The sequence below is a fragment of the Zootoca vivipara genome, chromosome 9 (genome assembly GCF_963506605.1).
Source record: "Zootoca vivipara chromosome 9, rZooViv1.1, whole genome shotgun sequence".
NCBI lineage: Eukaryota > Metazoa > Chordata > Lepidosauria > Squamata > Lacertidae > Zootoca > Zootoca vivipara.
This window is the reverse complement of record NC_083284.1, coordinates 74049529-74070567: the sequence shown is the minus strand read 5'-3', so window position 1 is coordinate 74070567 and position 21039 is coordinate 74049529. Positions and strand designations below refer to the sequence as shown.

Here is a 21039-nt window from a genome sequence, read left to right as displayed (position 1 = left end):
CGCACAGCGCCCCACCTACCAGCCCCGCGCCCTGGCACACCGCGCCACCGGGAGTCTACCTAGAGCCGGCCCTGAGATAACCAGAAGATACAGTCTTTCCTCATATAGCTTGTGATCCATCACAAATCATGGATAACTTCTGTGGCCTAAGAAAGATGAAAGCTATGAGAAGGCACCATCAGTTTGTCAAATGGTACCATGATCCTTCATGGTAATGAACAATTTAATAGATGTTTGTCCACAGCTTGGTGTATTTGTGGTAAGGGTTAGTAAAGAAAAGCATTATGTTGTCTGCCTTTTCCCCAAAGAGAACTGCTCTTGCCCATCATCCAGGACTTGCTACCATATTATAGCTGCCAAAAAAAATCTATTGGCATGCCACCAGAACCAGGGAAGCCTCACCGGTTGCAGCTCACACAGTTGAAGCGAAATAAAAGGCAAAAGAGTAGATCGGGAAGAAAGTTCCTCAGACTGAAGGAAAATATAACAGTAGCTCCAGCATCTGATTCAGTGCAGGCTGCTGAGAAGTTGGACTCCTAAAAAACAGATCACCGACTGACTATGAGACAGGGAAGGTAAACAGTGTTTCCGTGTGCTGCTCTGGTTTGCCAGAAGCGGCTTAGTCATGCTGGCCACATGACCAGGAAGCTGTCCAGACAAACGCAGGCTCTCTCAGCCTATAGAGTGAGATGAGAGTGCAACCCCAGAGTTGTCCACGACTGGACCTAACTGTCAGGGGTACCTTTGTTCTTGTTTAGTCGTTTAGTCGTGTCCGACTCTTCGTGACCCCATGGACCAGAGCACGCCAGGCACTCCTGTCTTGCACTGCCTCCCGCAGTTTGGTCAAACTCATGTTCGTAGCTTCGAGAACACTGTCCAACCATCTTGTCTTCTGACTTCCCCTTCTCCTAGTGCCCTCAATCTTTCCCAACATCAGGGTCTTTTCCAAGGATTCTTCTCTTTTCATGAGGTGGCCAAAGTATTGGAGCCTCAGCTTCACGATCTGTCCTTCCAGGGAGCACTCAGGGCTGATTTCCTTAAGAATGGATCTGTTTGATCTTCTTGCAGTCCATGGGACTCTCAAGAGTCTCCTCCAGCACCATAATTCAAAAGCATCAATTCTTCGTCGATCAGCCTTCTTTATGGTCCAGCTCTCACTTCCATACATCACTACTGGGAAAACCATAGCTTTAACTATACGGACCTTTGTAGGCAAGGTGATGTCTCTGCTTTTTAATATGCTGTCTAGGTTTGTCATTGCTTTTCTCCCAAGAAGCAGGCGTCTTTTAATATCGTGAGTGCTGTCACCATCTGCAGTGATCAAGGAGCCCAAGAAAGTAAAAACTCTCACTGCCTCCATTTCTTCCCCTTCTATTTGCCAGGAGGTGATGGGACCAGTGGCCATGATCTTGGGTTTTTTGATGTTGAGCTTCATACCATATTTTGCGCTCTCCTCTTTCACCCTCATTAAAAGGTTCTTTAATTCCTCCTCGCTTTCTGCCATCAAGGTTGTGTCATCTGCATATCTGAGGTTGTTGATATTTCTTCTGGCAATCTTAATTCCGGCTTGGGATTCATCTTGTCCAGCCTTTCGCATGATGAATTCTGCATATAAGTTAAATAAGCAGGGAGACAATATACAACCTTGTCGTACTCCTTTCCCAATTTTGTTGTTCCATATCCAGTTCTAACTGTAGCTTCTTGTCCCACATAGAGATTTCTCAGGAGACAGATGAGGTGACCAGGCACTCCCATTTCTTTAAGAACTTGCCATAGTTTGCTGTGGTCGACACAGTCAAAGGCTTTTGCATAGTCAATGAATCAGAAGTAGACCTTTTTCTGGAACTCTCTAGCTTTCTCCATAATCCAGCGCATATTTGCTATTTGGTCTCTGGTTCTTCTGCCCCTTCGAAATCCAGCTTGCACTTCCGGGAGTTCTCGGTCCACATACTGCCTAAGCCTGCCTTGTAGAACTTTAAGCATAACCTTGCTAGCATGTGTAATGAGCGCAATTGTGCGGTAGTTGGAGCATTATTTGGCACTGCCCTTCTTTGGAATTGGGATGTAGACTGATCTTCTCCAATCCTCTGGCCATTGCTGAGTTTTCCAAACTTGCAGGCATATTGGGTGTAGCACCTTAACAGCATCAGCTTTTAAAATTTTAAATAGTTCAGCTGGAATATCATCACTTCCACTGGCCTTGTTATTAGCAGTGCTTTCTAAGGCCCATTTGACTTCACTCTCCAAGATGTCCAGGGCCGGAGCGTCCATTTAGGCGAACTAGGCCATTGCCTAGGGCGCCAAAATGGAGGGGGCGCTGCCAGCCTGCCCCCCTCGCTGCCGAGCGAGACTGCAGCTTCCTTTTTTATTTTTTCTCCTCCCGACATTGCCGGGCGAGGGGCAGGATAGCGGCCCTCTTCGCTAGCCCACCCCTCGCCCGGCAATGTAGGGAGGAGAAAAAATAAAAAAGGAAGCTGCCTGCCGAGCAAGGCTGCAGCTTCCTCTTTTATTTTTTCTCCTCCCGACGTTGCCGGGCGAGGGGCGGGATAGCGAGACGCCGCGCTAGTGACTGACTGGCGTGACGCCCCTCCTCGCTGGCCTGCCCCTCGCCCGGCAACGTCGGGAGGAGAAAAAATAAAAAAGGGCCTGCCTGCTGCCTGCTTTGGCCCGGCCTGCCTGCCTGCCTGGGCCTGGCCGGCCTGCCTGGAATTTGGAGCACCCAGAGGAGTTGCTCCCGTCGGATCAAGAGTCATGAAGGAAGGGGGAAAGGTAAGGTACACTCAGAGGAACTTTTGTAATAAGACTGCTACTTTGACATCTTGTATACAATGTCCTGGGAGATTGAAGTGTTCTCCTACTGGTTTGTCTGCTTGTGATTCCTGATGTCAGAACCCCGCACGCGGCGCAACGCTCCCTTTCCGCAAAGCGCGCCCAGGAAGAGGCGCACCCCACGGGGCCCAGGCACCTTTGCCCTCCCCGGGCGCCACTTAGGCGCTACAATGCCCAGGGCAGGATGCCCCGGGGCATGGGCAGAGTGTGCACTGCTTCTGGGCGTGTTAAAAACCAGTTACCAAATAAAGCAGAAAGCCAAACAAAGTTCAGATTATAGATAAGGGAAAAAAACCCAGCCCATTTTTATTTATTTTTATTTTATTAATAATGGGGGGGGGGGGCGCCAGAAGGTGATCTCGCCTAGGGCGCAAAAAACCCTAGCACCGGCCCTGAAGATGTCTGGCTCAAGATCAGCAACCACACTACCTGGGGTATACGAGACCTCCATATCTTTCTGGTATAATTCCTCTGTGTATTCTTGCCACCTCTTCTTGATGTCTTCTGCTTCTGTTAGGTCCTTACCACTTTTGTCCTTTATTATGGTAATCTTTGTACGAAATGTTCCTTTCATATCTCCAATTTTCTTGAACAGATCTCTGGTTTTCCCCATTCTATTGTTTTCCTCTATTTCTTTGCATTGCTCATTTAAGAAGACCCTCTTGTCTCTCCTTGCTATTTTTTGGAAATCTGCATTCAGTTTCCTGTATCTTTCCCTATCTCCCTTGCATTTTGCTTGCCTCCTCTCCTCCACTATTTGTAAGGCCTCGTTGGACAGCCATTTTGCTTTCTTGCATTTCCTTTTCCTTGCATTTCCTATGCCTCCTGTATAATGTTACGAGCCTCCATCCATAGTTCTTCAGGCACTCTGTCCACCATATCTAAATCCTTAAACCTGTTCCTCACTTCCACTGTGTATTCATAAGGGATTTGATTCAGATTGTATCTTACTGGCCCAGTGGTTTTTCATACTTTCTTCAGTTTAAGCTGGAATCTTGCTATAAGAAGCTGATGATCTGAGTTACAGTCAGCTCCAGGTCTTGTTTTCGCTGACTGTATAGAGCTTCTCCATCTTTGGCTGCAGAGAATATAATCAATCTGATTTCGATGCTGCCCATTTGGTGATATCCATGTGTAGAGTCGTCCCTTCATGGATCAATGCCTTGTCGTGGCGAAGGGGCTTGAATAACTCAGAGAAGCTATGAGCTATGCCATGCAGGGCCACCCAAGATGGACAGGTCATAGTGGATAGTTTTGACTAAACGTGATCCAACTGGAGAAGGAACTAGCAAGCCACTCCAGTATCCCTGCCAAGAAAATTCCATGGACAAAGACAACAGGCATATAAAAGTTATGACGCTGGAAGATGAGCCCCTCAGGTCGGAAGGCGTCCAACATGCTACTGAGGAAGAGTGGAGGACAAGTAGAAGTAGATTCAGAGCTGATGAAGCGGCTGGGCCAAAGCCGAAAGGTCGCTCAGTTGCGGACATGCCTGGAAGCGAAAGGAAAGTCCAATGCTGTAAAGAAAAATATTGCATAGGAACCTGGAATGTAAGATCCATGGATAATGGTAAGCTGGATGTGGTCAAAAATGAGATGGCAAGAATAAATATTGACATCCTGGGCATCAGTGAACTAAAATGGAAGGGAATAGGCGAATTCAGTTCGGATGACTATCATATCTACTACTGTGGGCAAGAATCCCGTAGAAGAAATGGAGTGGCCCTCATAGTCAACAAAAGAGTGGCAAAAGCTGTAATGGGATGTGTGGGGTTGGTGTATGATAGTAGCGTGGCAAACCCGCTAATCCTTAGGCTTAGCTTGAGTAATACTGGCAAACCAGTACAGTGTGAGAGATAGGAAGGTGAGGTATGGGTCAACTGTGCTGGGGGAGGCTGGATGCACCTGGAAAGGTTTGGTTCGAACTGGTTGGATCTAGCCTGACAGGGAAAGACCGGGATGGGTCATGCTGAGGTGAGAAGAGCACAATGAATTCTTATGGGGAGTTTGGAAAGTTACTGAGGATCACAAGACTGAGAGGAGGGGGATGTTTGATGAGAGGGACATGTGACAGGTATGGGGTGTGAGAGATGTGCCACTAGCCACTTCCTCTATGGCGGAGAAGTTAGGGTGTTGGCAGGAAGTGACCTGTACCTGTACATGTTTATGCATGAGGTTTGCTCTGTGATTGGCTGGAAGTTACATCGTGAGTTAATGTTTACCTGTCAAAGCTGCTGCTAATAAATACAGACCCCCGAGCTTTGCCTGGGGTTGGTCTTTGTGGAACTCAGCCTTGTCTCATATCATTGTTGGATCTAACCATTGCTACAGGGATGCAATCTCAAAAATGACAGAATGATCTCGATACGAATCCAAGGCAGACCTTTTAATATCACAGTAATACAAGTTTATGCACCAACTACCGGTGCTGAAGAAAGTGAAATTGACCAATTCTATGAAGACTTACAACACCTTCTAGAAATGACAGCAAAGAAGGATGTTCTTCTCATTACAGGGGATTGGAATGCTGAAGTAGGGAATCAAGAGATAAAATGAACAACTGGCAAGTTTGGCCTTGGAGTTCAAAATGAAGCAGGGCAAAGGCTAATAGAGTTCTGTCAAGAGAACAGGCTGGTCATCACAAACACTCTTTTCCAACAACACAAGAGACGACTCTACACATGGATATCACCAAACATGGGTGTACCCAGCATGGGGCAGGGGGTGCAGCTGCCCCCCCTATAAGACCAAACCGCGGGCCCGACTAGGGAAGCAAATATCCTGCGCAGGCGCCCCGCTTGTTGACACGGGAGGGGAGAGGAGGAGGAAACGCTGCTGGTGCCGCAGCTCCTCAGTGGCGGCTCCTCCTCTCAGCTCCCCTGCCTACATTTGCGCCAATCCCTGCCCACTAAAGCCTTTGCGCCTCCCAATGGAAAGCCCTGCCAGGCGGCAACCTCTCCTGCCTAAGAGTTCTGCTGGGCTGGCAAGCGAAGGAGACGCAGCTCCCTGCATTGGTTGCAGCCGCTGCCGCGCTCTGCCTCCCGGTAGGCTGCACTGCGATCATCGGCGCCGCGGGCTGGGAATCGCCCCCTTCCCCCCTCCGCACCCCCTACCCCCCCGAGTTAGGAATTGCTACTGAGACTCCTCCTGGGCCGGGAGAGGAAGTGCACCGACAGGAGCCAGTTCAGCCTCGGCGGGCAGAAGCCCACAAAGGAGGAGTGGGGGCGGCGCCCGAAGGTGGTGGTCGTGGCTGCTGCAAGGAAGCTGTGTGGGGGCGTTTGTGCCGGATTGCCGGCAGCAGGAGTAGCCCAACGGCAGTGACCCTTCCTCGCCACCCCCCACCCCCAGCAATAGGAAAGGAGCTGCCTTGGGGGTGGCACAGCTCTCCGCTCCCCCTGCGTGCATTGCCCTCTCCAGGCATTGGCTGCTGTTTCCTTCTTTGCAATGCGCCCCCCCAGCCGCTCTCCCTTACTGCCTCTGCCGAGAGAGGGGCGTTGAGGGCGGGGGAGCCGCTGCCGCAGCTGTAGAATCACAGCTGGGGGGGCTCGCTTGCCTGCACTGCGCCACCCCACCTTTCCCATCTTTTGCTCCCTTGCGATGGGGAGGCGGTGGTGGCAGCTTCTTCTTCTTCTTTGAGGGTCTCAGCTTGGCGGGGGGGGGTCCCCAGTATCCTCCCAGGCCACGGGGGGATGGCCCCCCAGGACTAGCAGACCTCTGAGCTCCTTCCCCATCCCAGATATATAGGGTGGGAACTGGCAAGGCTTCGGGGGGACCTGGGGGAGGGAAAGCGGGGCCCAAAGGGGTTTTCAGGGGGGTGGCTAGCCATAAATGGATGGGAGCAGTGTTTTCAGAGCAGGGCTGTCTTAAGCATACCTGGCGCCCTGGCACCGTGGTGTGATGGATCCCTCTGGTGCCCCCACCCCGCCCCGTTTCCCGGCACGGCGGGCGCAGCTCACTGCACAGCTGCTGCCTGGGGGGCCGGAGCCCTGCACAACCCAGCCTGGCCGTAGGGCCGGCCCTGGGCCACGGGGTGCGGCCCGCCCCTGTTGCGACGCCCCTGCGCATGGCGGAGGCGGCCCCAGGCCCGCGCGCCTCAGGAAAGCAGCCTGAAGCCGCTGAACAGCTGAGAGGCACGCCTGGGGCGGCCTCCGCCATGCCTCTCAGCGGGCGCAGTGGCGCCCCTGGTGGCCTGGCGCCCCGCGCCACCGGACCCAGGCTTAGAGACGGCCCTGCTTCAGAGCAGGGGGATTTCGTGTGAGAGAGTTTAGGGGGTTCATTTAGCGGCTGCAGCCGCCACCGCAGAGTCGTCGGGCCCGCTGGACCTGTAGCCCCGCCTACATTCCCACTGTGTGACCCCTCCCCTCCTGTGCCTTGGCCCCGCCCCTGAACGACCATGGCTTGCCCCCCCTAGTTTTGATACGCCCCTGTCACCAAATGGGCATTCATACACTATTTATTCATACACTAAATATTGGCTGCCAATCAAGAGGAAGGCAAAACGGACTTGCTCGCCTCTGGACTGTTAGGACTTTAAACCTAAGACGCTGGCAAATTAGCAAGGTCATGTGATTCAAGTTGTTAAGTCGTTAAGTTGTTAAGATGCTCAGTGTATATATATAGCGTTTGTTTTGTTTGCTTGTGGGGTGTGGAGCAGTCATGTCTGAAAGCTCTGGAGGTGTTTCTGTTATCTGTCTGCAATAAAACTGTCTTCGAAAGTTAGGCTTCCGTGGGTCGTTTCTGCTGCAAAGCTGCAAGGATTTTACCACAACAAGAATCCAGCCGCTGTGCTTAATGCTGTGCAAAGATAACTGTTTCTAGTCTGTGCAGCGCAGCAGAAGGGTTTTACTGGACCAATACAGGAAAACCTCTTATAGACAAATGGCATTGCTTTGAACTGGGATTTAATGTGACTTCAGGACTCAGCCAGAACCATTTTTTTCAGTGTCAGGGTTTGACCCTGGGACATGTGAAGGAATGAGGAATGAGAGTTTCTTTGTGCATGGGCAGGGTGCTGAACGGCTACAACCAGCCTCTGCACATCTGAGCTTAAAGGGAACGGCTTTTGGGAGAGGCATGTTTAGGTGCGCTTAAACCAAAAGAGGTCGCTTTAGAAATTCAGCACCATTTCTTACATGTTCATAATAAGTAGAACTTAAAAATATATGCATCTTGATTTTAGGAAAAGGCGGTTTTAAGTGCTCATGCTCACAATGTAAAAAAAGAAAAAGAAAAAAACACTTGCAACTGTAAGTATCTTATTTTTCCTTATTTTAATAATTTCAATGGGGGGTGTGACATAAAAAATCCGCACCGGGTACCACCTGACCTTGCTATGCCATTGGGTCGACAACTCTGGGAAACGGAGGGGGGGTGGGGCGCTGGAGGGATCTTTGCACTACGGCGCTGGATATGCTTAAGACGGCCCTGGCTAAACCGGTGACTGTGAGTGGCCACTGAGACCACGTACCACCGGTCTTGAAAGACCTACATTGGCTGTGCCCCTGGGCATTATAAGTGATTTGACAGCTGTAGCGCGGCAAAAGGCAAAGAAGATCAGCTGTAAGCCTTCTTGCTACAGCTGGTTCCCCTTTGCGTTACGCTGGTCACCGCCGGTTGCCCCTCACCGCTTGTGGCAACTGGCAGAGACCAGCAGAACACAAAGGAGAACCAGCTGTAGCGCGGAAGGAAGGCAAAGGAAGATCAGCTTCCCGCGCTGACAGCTGATCTTCCTTTGCCTTCTTTCTACGCTACAGCTGGTTCCCCTGTTGTTGCCGCTCGCCGCCGCTTCGTCTTTCTATGGCTGCGCTTCGCAAGATGAAGCGGCGTTCATAGAAAACCTTGTTGTCTTGTGAGTCCCTCGTGCAAAGCAAAACGCTTTCGTCTTGCGGGTTTTTTGTTGCGCGAGGCATTCGTCTTGTGAGGTACCACTGTACATAGTAATAATAATAATAATAATAATAATAATAATAATAATAATAATAATTAATAATAATAATCATTTATTATTTATACCCCGCCCATCTGGCTGGGTTTCCCCATCCACTCTGGGCGGCTTCCAACAGAAAAATTAAATAAAACAATCAATTAAACATTAAAAGCCTCGCTAAACAGGGCTGCCTTCAGATGTCTTCTGGTGGCTGTTTTTCTCTTTGACATCTGATGGGAGGGCGTTCCACAGGGTGGGCGCCACCCCCGAGAAGGCCCTCTGCCTGGTTCCCTGCAACTTGGTTTCTCGCAACGAGGGAAATGCCAGAAGGCCCTTGGTACTGGACCTCAGTGTCCGGGCAGAACGATGGGGGTGGAGACACTCCTTCAGGTATACTGAACCGAGGCCATTTAGGGCTTTAAAGGTCAGCACCAACACTTTGAATTGTGCTCGGAAATGTACAGGGAGCCAATGTAGATCTTTCAAGACCGGTGTTATGTGGTCTCAGCGGCCGCTTCCACTCACCAGTCTAGCTGCCGCATTCTGGATTAGTTGTAGTTTCCGGGTCACCTTCAAAGGTAGCCCCACGTAGAGTGCAGTGCAGTAGTCCAAGCAGGAGATAACTAGAGCATGTACCACTCTGGCGAGACAGTCTGCAGGCAGGTAGGGTTTCAGCCTGCGTACCAGATGGAGCTGATAGACAGCTGCCCTGGACACAGAATTGACCTGTGCCTCCATGGACAGCTGTGAGTCCAAAATGACTCCCAGGCTGCGCCCCTGGTCCTTCAGGGGCACAGTTACCCCATTCAGGACAAGGGAGTCCTCCACACCTGCCCGCCTCCTGTCCCCCACAAACAGTACTTCTGTCTTGTCAGGATTCAACCTCAATCTGTTAGCCACCATCCATCCTCCAACCGCCTCTAGGCACTCACACAGGACCTTCACCGCCTTCACTGGTTCTGATTGGAAAGAGAGGTAGAGCTGGGTATCATCCGCATACTGATGAACACCCAGCCCAAACCCCCTGATGATCTATCCCAGCAGCTTCATATAGATATTAAAAAGCATGGGGGAGAGACAGAGCCCTGAGGCACCCCACAAGTGAGAGCCCAGGGGTCCGAACACTCATCCCCCACCACCACTCTCTGAACACGGCCCAGGAGGAAGGAGCGAAACCACTGTATGACAACGCCCCCAGCTCCCAACCCCTCTAGACGGTCCAGAAGGATGTTATGGTCGATGGTGTCAAAAGCCACTGAGAGATCCAGCAGAACTAGGAAACAGCTCTCACCTTTGTCCTTAGGCCGCCGGAGATCATCAACCAGTGCGACCAAGGCAGTTTCAGTCCCATGATGAGGCCTGAATCCCGACTGGAAGGGATCCAAATGGTCCGCTTCTTCCAGGTGTGCCTGGAATTGTTCAGCAACCACTCGCTCAATCACCTTGCCCAAGAATGGACGATTCGAGACTGGGCGATAGTTGGCCATATTGGCCGCATCTAAAGATGGTTTTTTAAGAAGCGGTTTAATAACCGCCTCTTTCAGCGGGTCTGGGAATGCTCCCTCACAGAGAGAAGCATTCACCAACCCGTGAAGCCCATCGCCCAGCCCTTCCCGGCTAGCTTTTATAAGCCAGGATGGGCAAGGATCAAGGAGACAGGTGGCTGGTTTCACTCGTCCAAGCAGCCTGTCCACATCCTCGGAGGTAACAGATTGGAATTGATCCCACACAACTGGACCAGACAGACCTCCAGCGCTCCCCCGCCCCGGCCCTGCTCCCACGGTGGATTTTACCTCTTCCCGAATCTGAGCGACTTTATCTGCAAAAAAGCTTTGCAAAATCGTTGCAGGAGATCATGCGGCCCGTACTGGGCCCCGATGGAGCAGGTGGCTCCACTAAACTGCGAACCACCTGAAAAAGTCTCCTGCTGCTGTTTTCTGCAGATGCAATAGAGGCGGTGAAGAAAGTCTTCTTCGTCGTCGCTACCGCCACTTGGTAAGCTTGACATTGAGCTCTAACCCGTGTCTGGCCAGCTTCAGAATGAGTTATCCGCCACCGGCACTCTAGCCGTCTCAACGATTGTTTCATTGCCCTCAGATCCATGGAGAAACACAGGGCTGTCCGGGCTCCATGCAATTGTAGAGGGCGCTTCGGAGCCAAACAGTCAACAGCCCTGGTCAACTCAACATTCCAGCGGGCCACCAGGGAATCGGCTGTTGAGATTTATAGCCCGTAATTGGCTAATTATCGATAACACAGCTATGTGAGAAAGAAAGATAGCAGAGAAATCTATCTGCCTACGAACAAATTATTAGCTGCGTTGCAGACGTACCAAAAATACTCGCACAGTACGCTCCGTCACAAATGCCCAGCCTCTGTTTCTAAAAACCGCAGAAACATAACCCCCAAGTCCGAATTGGTCCCACCTCCCTAGAGAGGGGAAGAGTCGTGGAGAAGTCCAGTTGCACCAGCTAGTGATCTGACCATGGCACTTCTTCGGTTCGCTTTTACTTAGTGTCAGATCACCAACATCCATACTTGATCTGTCAATATTTTCATCTTCTGCCGTTCATGTTTTTGCACCCTGGTATCACCAGGAAGCTGTGGATCCTTGATTTTTGTGTTGCAGGCTGTGCCCTGGGCATGATGTGTAAGTTAGTGGCGGCTCCATGCAAAAAGGTGAGGATCCGTGAGGATCCGTGCTTCAAAACCACGTTTTTGGGCCACGGTGTTGCCAGGACGCTGTGGATCCTTGATTTTTGTGGTGAAGGCTGTACCCCTGGGCATGATATGTGATTTGAGGGTGAATTTGTGGGGCTCCATGCAAATAGGTGAAGATTCGCGAGGATCCGTGAGGATCCGTGCTTCAAAACCACGTTTTTGGGCCACGGTGTCGCCAGGAAGCTGTGGAACCTTGATTTTTGTGGTGCAGGCTGTACCCCTGGGCATGATATGTGATTTGAGGGTGAATTTGGGGGGGCTCCATGCAAATAGGTGAAGATTCGCGAGGATCCGTGAGGATCCGTGCTTCAAAACTATGTTTTTGGGCCACGGTGTCGCCAGGAAGCTGTGGATCCTTGTTTTTTGTGGTGCAGGCTGTACCCCTGGGCATGATATGTGATTTGAGGGTGAATTTGGAGTGGGCCCATGCAAAAAGGTGAAGATTCGTGAGGATCCGTGCTTCAAAACCACGTTTTTGGGCCACGGTGTCGCCAGGAATCTGTGGATCCTTGATTTTTGTGGTGCAGGCTGTGCCCCTGGGCATGATATGTGATTTGAGGGTGAATTTGGAGGGGGCCCATGCAAATAGGTGAAGATTTGTGAGGATCCATGCATCAAAACCACGTTTTTGGGCCACGGTGTCGCCAGGAAGCTGTGGATCCTTGATTTTTGTGGTGCAGGCTGTACCCCTGGCCATGATATGTGATTTGAGGGTGAATTTGGGGGGGTGCCATGCAAAAAGGTGAAGATTTGTGAGGATCCGTGCTTCAAAACCACGTTTTTGGGCCACGGTGTCGCCAGGAAGCTGTGGATCCTTGATTTTTGTGGTGCAGGCTGTACCCCTGGCCATGATATGTGATTTGAGGGTGAATTTGGGGGGGCTCCATGCAAATAGGTGAGGATTCGTGAGGATCCGTGCTTCAAAACCACGTTTTGTGCCACGGTGTCGCCAGGACCCTGTGGATCCTTGATTTTTGTGGTGCAGGCTGTACCCCTGGGCATGATATGTGATTTGAGGGTGAATTTGGGGGGGCTCCATGCAAATAGGTGAGGATTCGTGAGGATCCGTGCTTCAAAACCACGTTTTGTGCCACGGTGTCGCCAGGACCCTGTGGATCCTTGATTTTTGTGGTGCAGGCTGTACCCCTGGGCGTGATATGTGATTTGAGGGTGAATTTGTGGGGCTCCATGCAAATAGGTGAAGATTCGCGAGGATCCGTGAGGATCCGTGCTTCAAAACCACGTTTTTGGGCCACGGTGTCGCCAGGAAGCTGTGGAACCTTGATTTTTGTGGTGCAGGCTGTACCCCTGGGCATGATATGTGATTTGAGGGTGAATTTGGGGGGGCTCCATGCAAATAGGTGAAGATTCGCGAGGATCCGTGAGGATCCGTGCTTCAAAACTATGTTTTTGGGCCACGGTGTCGCCAGGAAGCTGTGGATCCTTGTTTTTTGTGGTGCAGGCTGTACCCCTGGGCATGATATGTGATTTGAGGGTGAATTTGGAGTGGGCCCATGCAAAAAGGTGAAGATTCGTGAGGATCCGTGCTTCAAAACCACGTTTTTGGGCCACGGTGTCGCCAGGAATCTGTGGATCCTTGATTTTTGTGGTGCAGGCTGTGCCCCTGGGCATGATATGTGATTTGAGGGTGAATTTGGAGGGGGCCCATGCAAATAGGTGAAGATTTGTGAGGATCCATGCATCAAAACCACGTTTTTGGGCCACGGTGTCGCCAGGAAGCTGTGGATCCTTGATTTTTGTGGTGCAGGCTGTACCCCTGGCCATGATATGTGATTTGAGGGTGAATTTGGGGGGGTGCCATGCAAAAAGGTGAAGATTCGTGAGGATCCGTGCTTCAAAACCACGTTTTGGGGCCACGGTGTCGCCAGGAAGATGTGGATCCTTGATTTTTGTGGTGCAGGCTGTACCCCTGGGCATGATATGTGATTTGAGGGTGAATTTGGGTGGCTCCATGCAAATAGGTGAAGATTCGCGAGGATCCGTGAGGATCCGTGCTTCAAAACCACGTTTTTGGGCCACGGTGTCGCCAGGAAGCTGTGGATCCTTGATTTTTGTGGTGCAGGCTGTACCCCTGGCCATGATATGTGATTTGAGGGTGAATTTTGGGGGGTGCCATGCAAAAAGGTGAAGATTCGTGAGGATCCGTGCTTCGAAACCACGTTTTTGGGCCACGGTGTCGCCAGGAAGTTGTGGATCCTTGATTTTTGTGGTGCAGGCTGTACCCCTGGCCATGATATGTGATTTGAGGGTGAATTTGGGGGGGCTCCATGCAAATAGGTGAGGATTCGTGAGGATCCGTGCTTCAAAACCACGTTTTTGGGCCACGGTGTCGCCAGGACCCTGTGGATCCTTGATTTTTGTGGTGCAGGCTGTACCCCTGGGCATGATATGTGATTTGAGGGTGAATTTGTGGGGCTCCATGCAAATAGGTGAAGATTCGCGAGGATCCGTGAGGATCCGTGCTTCAAAACCACGTTTTTGGGCCACGGTGTCGCCAGGAAGCTGTGGAACCTTGATTTTTGTGGTGCAGGCTGTACCCCTGGGCATGATATGTGATTTGAGGGTGAATTTGGAGTGGGCCCATGCAAAAAGGTGAAGATTCGTGAGGATCCGTGCTTCAAAACCACGTTTTTGGGCCACGGTGTCGCCAGGAATCTGTGGATCCTTGATTTTTGTGGTGCAGGCTGTGCCCCTGGGCATGATATGTGATTTGACAGTGAGTTCGCGGTGGCCCAATGCAGAAATCATGAGGATCCATGAGGATCCGTGGTTTTTAACCACGTTTTTGTGTCATTGTGGCCGCACGAAACAGTGGATGCGTGATTTTTTTGGTGCTGCCTAAAGACTAAGACATACTCTACAATATCATGGTGTTGTTTTTTAATTTGAATGAAAAAATCATATGAATTCATGAGGTTCCGTTTAAAATCATCTGGATCCGCGTTTTACCCTGACCCTTTTCTATTTAGGCATTATGTGAATCTGTTAGGTGCTGTGGCGGGAGTAAGCTGTACATAAATGCAAGTATGTTCAAACTGGAATCCATGCATTGTAAACGTGTTCAGGACCCAGAGTCCCATGCAAATATTTAAACTTCTGGAGTGCTGGGGGGGGAGGGGTCGCCATAGCTGGAGTTGCAGCCTATCCACAACGTAGGCTGCAATACTGTTGACATTTACAGGGGAGGAAAGGTTCGGTAGGATTTTTTTGGTGTTTTTGTTAGGTCATTCGGAATAAACACACATCCACTAACATCTCCGTACTTAACTCCCCCCACCCACCCACCCACTTTGCAGCCAGGCTCTTATCTATGCATGCTTGCTCGGAAACAGGGTCCAGTTACGCATCTGGGCCCCCGCCAACCCAAATTCGCATGCAGACGGCTGCAGTTCCAGCAGCTTCGCTAGAAATCCGTCCACCGCACTTTCCGCTCGTGCCGCAGGTGAGTAGCTTGTTTCGCTTTCCTGTGACTGCAGACGCCTGCAAGCGGGTGGGCGAGAGCGACTAGGCACCGGCCAGGGGCTGGATTCGGGGGCTTTCTCTCCACCAAGGTGCTGGTCGAGGGGGCAGAAGGAAGGCGCCCTGGATTTCGGCAGGCGGGGAAGGGGGAAGGCGGCTATGCAGAAGAGCTCCGGCCCCGGGATCGGCTTTCTCCTGCGCCCAGGAGCCTGTATGGCTTCAGCGGGCTCCTGCTTTCCGGGCTCCGCGCGGCCGCCACTGAAGCCTGAGCTTGTGGGGGGGGGGAAGCCCCCACCTTCGGGAAATGCTGCTGGAGATCTTAAAGAGATTCGGTTACAAGCAGCAGGGCTTGCGAAAGACTTTAAGGGAGTGGGGGGAGACTCGGGGGCGGATCCTCCTCCTCCCGAAACATCAGCGGGGCTTGTGGTTTCGTGGGCGCGGCTCCCCTCCGCGATCCTGCGACAACGGTGACGGAGCGCGCGCCGTGTATGATGGGTGCTGCTGCCTGTGGGTCGAGAAAAAGCGGGATCCTCGTTAAGCCCAAGTTCTCGGAAGCGCGTAGCCGGCTTGCAATCCAAGGGCCCCTCAAACGAGCGCGAAGAAGGCGACGGGCTCCCCAAGCGCGCCAGCTTCGCCTTCCCTGCCGGCTGCCTCAGGAGCCGCTGCTGTTCCCTCTCTCGTCTCTTCCCTGGATCACGCGGGCTGGAAAAGCAGGCGAGGAAGCGGGGCTAGCGCGGCTCCGGGAGAGGAGAGTCCCGTGAGCTAGCGAAGGCCCACTCGGCCTTCCCTTCGTCCGGAGCCCCCTCGGAGTCGGCTGCTCTCCTCTGCCCGCCTGAGGGCCATTAATAACGGGGCGAGGACAATACGTCGGGCGCTGCTGAATGGGCGAGGCCGCACAAAAGGCGCCGCCGCGGAGGGAGCCGGCGGCGGCGCTGCTTCTCAAGGGCCTCGCTCGGCACCCGCGGCCCTCGCCTGCGAAGCGAGCCGCGCTTTGGAGTCTTTGTCGCCTCAGGAGCGGCGCAGCGGGGCCGCTTCCCTTTTAACCGGCCGGCGCCGGCGCCACGCAGCCCAGGCTAGGCGAGACGCGGGCGGCCGGGCGGAGGCTGCTTCCTTTCCGGGGTCCCCGCCGCCCGCCCGCCAGCTGCCTGCTGAGTAAGAACAGTTCAGGGGCGCGAGGACAAAATGGGGCGCAAGTCCTGTCTTTGAACAGCTTTCCGTATCAATATCGTTGTTATTAAGATGGGGCGGGAAATCGAGGCCTGGTTTTTAAGCCAGCTGGCCTCCATTCCCGCGTAGTGTTCCCGTGCTTGGGATGGATTATTTTATCAATAATAATCATCGATGGGTGGATAGTGGAAGGCTGGGGCTGTAGGCTGCCTCCAGCTTGCAGGACCCGGCCAGGGCAACGGGATGTTCCAGGGCAGCTCAGGAAGCAGTTTCCCTCCTTCATAGCAACTTCTTTAGAGGTCAGGGATGGAGAGAGTGGATAGGGAAGGATTTCTGGCCCTCATTGTTTTAAGCAGCAGAGATAATAAAACAACCAACCCTTGACTTCCCTAAACTAGGCTGCTTAAAATGATGCAAACTTGGGGTGACTGAGAATAGGTTTTGGGGGTGAAGCGCTGCAGGTTCCCGTGAGTTTGATACTGAAAACAAACCTCTTTGCTCAGAGGCACCTTGTTCTTTCATTCTAACGCTGTTCTGTTGTTCTTTCATTCTAACTGTTTGCCTTCTAAGGACCTATGAAGGAGCCTCCTGGGCCAGGCCAGTGGCCCGTCTAGTCCAGCACCATGTTCTTAAAGCAGCCCACCTACCAGATGACACTTAAGGGAAATGTGCAAGCAGGAAGGGAGCACAGAAGCGCTCTCCCCTTCTGCAGCGTCCAGCAGCTGGTATTCAGAAGCATTGCTGCTTCCATCGCTGAAGCAGAGCAGAGCCAGCATGGCAAGTAGAAATAGACAGCAAGTTCCGTAGTTTAACTATGTCCTGTGTTCTTTTACCTTGCTCAATCTTCCAACATTCACCTTCATTGGGTGCCCAGGAGTTCTTAGTGTTACAGGAGAGGGAGAAAAACTTTTCTCTATCCACTTTCCCCATGCCATGCATAATTTTATAAACTATTATCATCCCACCTTTTACTCGTCTTTTCTCTAAACTATAAAGTCTCAAACGCTGCAAGCTTTCTTAATGGCAGGGGGAGTAGGGGAGCTGCTCCACCCCCTTTATCATTTTCATTGTCCTTTTCATAACTTTTTCTTACTCTACAATATCATTTTTGAGACGAGGGGACCAGCAGAGTTTTCTAAATGATTTGTATAATGACATTAAGCTATTGGCAGCTTTATTTTCAGTTCCTTTCCTAATGAGTCCTTGCATGTAATTTGCCTTTTGATGAGCTATCTTTTATGACTCCCAAGGTCTCATTTCTTATCTATCAGGCTACCAGTTCAGACCCTATGAATGATGTGCAAGTAATTTTTTTTTTTGCCTGGATATGCGTCTGGTTGATCTTGGGGTTGTAGTAAAACACAGAACCCCTTAAAGTTTGAAGCTAGACCTCCCCTGCTCTAGGTCACCCAGTGAAACTGATTGGCAGTAGAGTTGAGACAGTGGAGGAGACAAAGGGGAGCATTTATTTGCCCAGTATGTGCTGGATGGTGGAATTCACTGCCACAAGATGTGGTGATGGCTGCTAAAATTGGCAGTGGTTAGGGTGGAAGGGAGGGGGCTGTCCACAACTTCTAACCATGGCTGCTAAACAGAACAATCGGCTGGATGCGTAGAGGCAGTAAAGGAGGGTAGAAGAGCAATGCCTTTATACCCCTGCTTGCGTTTGCATTTTTCAAAAGCGTATGACCAGCTGCCACTGGAAGCAGGCTATTGGGCTAATCATACATTGGACCAAGGCTTTTTTATTATGTCCATATATGGATTCCCTCCCCTCCCCCCCATGGTACTCCACTTCCAAGTGCTAGCAACTTTAAGGTAGCCAGTGAAACAGCAGCCAACCAGAGATGTTTGTGTTGCAAGTGGCGGGTGCGTTTGAAACACTTGGATCACTTGCAGCTGCACCCAGAGCTGGAAGTCACGCTGCAGACAGCAGGGCTTCAGGCGGCAGACTCCGTTTTCCACCAAAAAAGAGGAGCATGTGTGGAGAGATCTGAAGATGAAGGCCACCCAGCTTTGCATTTTAAAATAAAATATCTGAACTCCTGGCTTTTGATCAACTGTGCTGTTTTTCAGGGAAACTCTTCTTTGAAAAGGGATTTTTGAAATCCATCTTTCAGTGTGACAGTTCCTTCCTCCAGAAAGGCAAGAATTATTCCCCTCCCTGGAAGCGCACTGGGTGAATACACAGGTTGCTACATAGCCAATTAAAAGCAAGCTGCAATGTCTCTTTAGCAGCTGACTCAGACCTAGAGTTAGGGCTGTACCACTTCAGACTGAATGTGGTGGTTCATATTATGGATTACTCCACACACAAAACTTACCCTGCATAAAGAAAACTTAGTGCCGGGAGCTCAGCAGAATTCTAGTCTGCACTTCCTCTTGATATCCTAGCTTTCTATATAATAATAATAATAATAATAATAATAATAATAATAATAATAATAAATAATTAATTTATTATTTATACCCAGCCCATCTGGCTGGGTTTCCCCAGCCACTCTGGGCGGCTTCCAACAGAAAAATAAAACACAGTGATCTATTAAACATTAAAAGCCTCCCTGAACAGGGCTACCTTCAGATGTCTTCTAAAAGTCTGGTAGTTGTTTTTCTCTTTGACATCTGATGGGAGGGCGTTCCACAGGGTGGGCGCCACTACCGAGAAGGCCCTCTGTCTAGTGTGCAACAAGTTATTGTTGTAGTAAAAATTATTACCAATAATAAAAGTAATGACATTATTTTTATTGGGAGCAACGGAATCATATAAGCCCCTGCCTTCAGTCTGAGCGGTACTGCATCAGCCTGGGTCTACTATGGACTTGAGTGAGGCTCAAACTGCACTTTCCATTTAGCCTGTTAAGTCTATCCCTGGCATAAAAAAACAGAACAAACCCCACACACTCCTGAAAAACAGCTTCTGATGCTGCATGGCAGGGGCTGTTCCTGCCATTGGTTCCTCTAAGTCTAAAACTAACCTTCCCCAATAGGTGCTTCTCCTTCCAGTGAACACAATATGAAGACTTTGCATCTTTTCTCCCACAGGTAGGGGAACAGCTTGGGGAAAACCATTATAGGGAAATTCACTAGTGGGGAAAAGTCTTAAAGGACCTATAGGCTCGTCTTCTGCAGCTAACCATGGCCTCTGAAGCTGCTTTTCAATTTATTTAGTATTTATTTTTTAAAATGTCTGAGAAAGGAGACAGAGATCAGTGTCGTTCAAGGGTGCTTCCTACTTCCAGGTAGGAGTTTATTGTGGAAATGGTGCTGCTCATGTATGTATAAAACGACAGCCCCTGCTTTTTGCAAGTTAATCTGTATTTCCCTGTACCATGTGAAATCTAAGGAATCTGTAGGCACTGTTGATATGGAAGCTCAAGCTCATTAACACTTTTTTTTTGGGGGGGTGCAGTAATGTTGCAACAGGTCCTATGTCCACCTGCTCCTCATGGCAGCACAATCTAGTCACATAGTTCCCATTGACCCAGATTATTTCTGCTGAAGACCCATTCAGATTTAAACAAGCTGGTTAGGAGCAGCGGCCATCTCAAAATCACCATACAGTACCTTGGAGACTAATCACTAATTTGTTTGTTTGTTTGTTTGCTAGGGGGGTGTTTGTGTTGATAAAGGTCAATCAATACAGTCATACCTCGGTTTAAGTACGCTTCAGTTTGAGTACTTTCAGTTTAAGTACTCCGCAGATCCATGTGGAACAGATTAATCCACTTTCCATTACTTTCATTGGGAAAGTTTGCTTCAGGTTAAGTACAGACTTCCAGAACCAATTACACTCATACTTTGGGTTAAGTACGCTTCAGGTTGAGTACTCCGCAGACCCGTCTGGAACGGATTAATCCACTTTCCATTACTTTCAATGGGAAAGTTCGCTTCAGGTTAAGTACGCTTCAGGTTAAGTACAGACTTCCGGAACCAATTGTGTTTGTAAACCGAGGTACCACTGTATTCTGTTAAATGGTCCCATACAGAGGTATTGCACAAGGTAGCAGTATTAAAAACAAATGGAAATGCCTGCCCTCCACAAGAGCACAAACCTCTCTTGCCCATTGTCTATAAGAATGCTGTGAACATTCACCCTTTTGCACGTCTGCATTGTAGTTTTTTAAGTGTGCATACAGGTTGAGACATACCCAGAGCAGTAGACAGTGGGGGGTGGGCTTGAGGGGAGGTCCCCCACCTCTGAATATATTTCCTGAAGCTCCACCCACCAATTTGATTGGCAAGCCATGGAATAGCAGTGAATGAATGAAAATATCCATGTCTGGGAAATGGGAAGGTGTGGAAATCAGCCTGCCAAACGAAGATACGTAAACACTGGATGTGGGGGAACCAACTGCACTGGAAGCATCCGGAGCCTACCATATGAAATAGGTTGAAGGCATCTTGTTTTCGTAGCTGAAGCTAGTCAAATTTTGATGTGCATGTTAGCGAGTTATACGGGATTATTATTTTTGCCTCATGCTTGTACCCCTTCCTGGGGTTCATCTCTCCTGTTTCATTTGAAGTGTCTCCTTGTGCACATTTCCCAGGCTCCCTATATTTTATTTGCCCTCGGACGGTCATCTGCCCTACCCTTGAAACTTAGGCCAGCAAACTTTTTACAAAAGGCAAAGCTCCATAAACACTTAAGGTGCTATTTACTAATATTAATACTAACAAAATAATGAATAGAATCAGAATTGTAGAGTTGGGACCCTGAGGGTCATCTACTCCAACCCCCCTGCAGTGCAGGAATCTCAGATGAAGCATCTATGACAGATGGCCATCCAACCTCTGCTTAAACTCCTCCAGTGAAGGAGAATCCACAGCCTCCCAAGGAAGTCATTTCCACTGTGGAACAGCTCCTACTGTCAGAAAGTTCTTTCTGATGTTTAATTGGAATCTCCTTTCTTGTAACT

The 21039-nt window shown here is 50.3% G+C and overlaps 1 long non-coding RNA gene across 1 annotated transcript; it reads left to right on the top strand.

Annotated features, from left to right (window-relative positions):
- The first annotated feature begins 14794 nt into the window (after positions 1 to 14794).
- Positions 14795 to 18171, top strand: LOC132592664 (uncharacterized). The gene is made up of 2 exons (XR_009558203.1): positions 14795 to 14939; positions 16694 to 18171. It is a non-coding gene; the product is annotated as an uncharacterized LOC132592664 (long non-coding RNA).
- Positions 18172 to 21039: the final 2868 nt, after the last annotated feature.